This window comes from Tamandua tetradactyla, chromosome 17, assembly GCF_023851605.1.
Source record: "Tamandua tetradactyla isolate mTamTet1 chromosome 17, mTamTet1.pri, whole genome shotgun sequence".
Taxonomy (NCBI): Eukaryota; Metazoa; Chordata; class Mammalia; order Pilosa; family Myrmecophagidae; genus Tamandua; species Tamandua tetradactyla.
In genome coordinates this window covers 71,790,987-71,794,573 of record NC_135343.1, presented here as the reverse complement: position 1 = coordinate 71,794,573, position 3,587 = coordinate 71,790,987, and positions in this window count along the sequence as shown.

Genomic DNA, 3,587 nt, shown 5'->3' with positions numbered 1-3,587 from the left:
GGAAGTAAAAGAAACTGATCCTACACTCAGATTGTTTCTTTTGAGGCATTTGCTAATATCTTGACTGGGAAAGATTATATACAAAAATATGCAGAGGTGGATGGAGGGCACGGTAAAGTGTTTTGCAGTTCCAGTGTTCTGTGAAAAACCCCATCAAGTAGAAAAAGCCCTAGTAAACACCTCACAGTCTCAGCTGGAGACCCCGGGGAGGTAGGTGTGGCCTTACAAAACTGTAAACCAGTCTCAATTAGCTCAGTTCCTTTTACAATTAAGGCAATCTACTCCTAATTTATCTGCCTTCCTGATGACAGAACATACCCTCTCTGGAAAAAACATAACATCATCCAAAGCCTCTATAACTTATACAAAATGCCTAACATTTAATAAAAACATTTTTAAGCATTCCAAGAAACATGAAGAAAAATATAAGTGTAACAGGTCCTCAGAAGTTTAAGTAATAAGAAATGTGCTATAAAGAACTTGGAAGCACTTCTAGAAAGATGGCGGAATAGAATAGATTCAGTTCACCACTGTTCCATGAAACAACCAGAGAAAGGAAAAACGACCAGTAAATAGAAAACCTTAGACAACTGAGGGAAAACAACTTTCAAAGTAACCTTATAAAGCTAATAAGGCATTTAAATGCATAAAAGCAGACAGAAAATCACAAAGCTGGTGGGAATGGATAATGGTACAGTCGCTGTGGAAGACAGTCTGGCAGTTCCTCAGAAAACTAAATATCAAGTTGCCTTATGACCTGTCAATGCCACTACTTGGTATACACCCAGAAGATCTGAAAGCAGTGACACAAACAGATATTTGCACACCGATGTTCAAAGCAGCATTACTCACAATTGTCAAAAGATGGAAACAATCCAAGTGCCCAAAAACAGATGAGTGGATAAACAAATGCGGTAAATATATATGATGGAATATTTTACAGCAATAAGACAAAATGAGGTCCTGAAGCCTATGACAACATGGATGAACCTTGAGGACATAATGCTGAGTGAAATAAACCAGTCACTAATGGATAGATACTGTATGATTCTGCTTTTAAGACCTTGGTAAATGGAAACTCAGAGGCTTATAAAATGGATAATGGGGGACATAGAGATACATGGAGGCTAGAGATGGGTGAACCGTAAGCTAATGAGGTTGAACATAAATGTAAGGGAATAGATTGTGGTGAAGGCTGTTTTTCAGTGCATCTATAAGTAATATTGCCATATTGAATGTGAACATGATTGAAAGGGGCTGTATGGATCCATAATATCCACTGATTAACATTAAAGCTATAAATAAGTTCTTGCATGAATTACTTCAAAGGTATGAATCTTGTACAAAGAGTAAATGATATTGTGGCAAGGGAGAAAATGTTTATTTTATGCTATGGTATATGTTTAACAGGAAGATATTAATAGTGCCACAGCATTACCAGGGATAAATAATTAGGGGGGAAGAATAGGAGTTAGGGGGAGGTTTGGATTTTCTTTTTGGTGAGGGTGTGTTCATTGGCTATTTTTCTCCTGGGGGCAACGAAAATTGTATAAAATCAAGAGTGTTGATGACTATATAACTAAGTGAGGATAATGTGAGACATGGACTTTTGACTTAGGATATTATACATAATACCCAATGGATGGAGGTGGCTGAAGGATACACTGACTAAGAAGTAGAATGGCAAACTCTGGTGTATACCTATGGAATATTATGTGGCTACAGAAAGGAATGAAGTCATGAGGCATGCAATGAGGTGAAAGAACCTTAGGAACATTATGTGATGCAAAATAAGCCAGAACCAAAAGACCAAACATTATGTCATCTTTTTAGAAAATAATTATAAGAAAATTGTGGCCTAGATTGTAATCTCTTATAGCAGTCACATTTAGTTCTGAGCTATAATAGTTATTTCTAGATATTGAGAAACTGTGCTACATGCATATAACCTGGTATTTCTTTGGAACTTTGTGTACCTGTTGACACCTAAGACTCAGAATAGGAGTTCTGCAGGTCTGAAAGTCAGCATTGCCACATACAACAGCTGTTAAAGAATCTTAAAAAGAGATCAGGCTTTGATTAGAGATAAGAAAGAAGACAATCAGATCTGGACTAAGGTAAATCAGAACACAGCGGTAAAGAGGACACGGTCTATATTTTTGAACTTCACCTGCTGTATGAGAACAAAGGGAGAGAGGTTTATTTTGTACAAAACCTAGATTTCTGTAGCACATAATCTAACTCAAACTTTCCGGATAGGTCATTTAAACAACCCAAACACATGGAGCCCAGATTGGTAACAAAGGCTTGTAATTCTCTATAGCTGAATGTAATGCCCAGCCATATCCCATAATATGTTGAGCAGATAATTAAAAAGCATTAAGAAAGTCCCTTGAGGGACTGGAGAAAAAATATGGAATTATTAAGCTTTATCACCATGGAAAACCCAGATAGTGTCTCAAATATTAGTGATTTCCAGATGAATAGGCCAAGCCCTTGATCTTGAGGTTTATTCATGTAACAGAGAAGCTTAGCCTACCTACAGTTATGCCTAAGAGTTACTTCCAGAGCACCTCTTTTGTTGCTCAGATGTGGCCTCTTTCTCTCTATATATGCCCAACTCTACATATAAAATAATTATCATCCCCCCCCCCACACATGGGACATGACATCCAGGGGTGAAAGTCTCCCTGGCAGCGTGGGATATGAATCCCAGGGATGAGCCTGGCCCTGGCACCATGTGATCAACAATGCCTGTCTTACCAAATGGGAGAAAAGAATTATAACAATATAAGGTATCAGTGGCTGAGAGAATTCAAACAGAGTCGAGAGGCTATTCTGGAAGCAACTCTCATGCAAGTTTCAGCTATACATTGCTATTTACCATAGTTTGTCAATCTCCAACTAAAACCATCCCTGCCAACCCTAAAGAATACCTAGGACTCTATCTGAGATTCTACAAAAGTACCATGCACTGCGATTACTTTCAAGAAACCTACTATCTCCAGATGGGTTTCCAGGCCAGAGAAGTCCTGAAACCCAGAGGGCCCAGCCTCTCCAGAACATCAACTAGCTCCATCCCACTATCTCATATATCAATAGCTCTTTCCAACATGAAAAAGTTAGATTGGATATAGTAAAAATACCTCTAAATTTTGGGAGAAAGATCAAAGGAGAAGGAGGAATTATAAAAGGAAGATAGGATTTAACAAAGAGTGTGACTGCTGAATTATTATATGAATATTTGTTTTAGTCTCCAATGTCTTAGAGCAGCTAAAAGGAAAAACCTAAAATTGTGGAACTGTAACCCATACCAAACTCTGAAATCTACTCTATAACTACTTGGCAACAATGTACTATGAAATTTAATGTGTTTTTGTATATGTGTTATATTTCATAATTTAAAAAGACTTGGAAGCAGTGGAAAGAATGATTAACAGCTATGTAGAGAAGTTGAAGAAAGCATCACTGAGACAATGACATTTCAGCTGAAACTGGAAGGGAAAGGAAGAAGAAATAGCAAGGAGATATCAAAGAACAGGGCATGTGACATTCCTTGGGTCTGGAGGAACCCCAGGCTAGGGCCA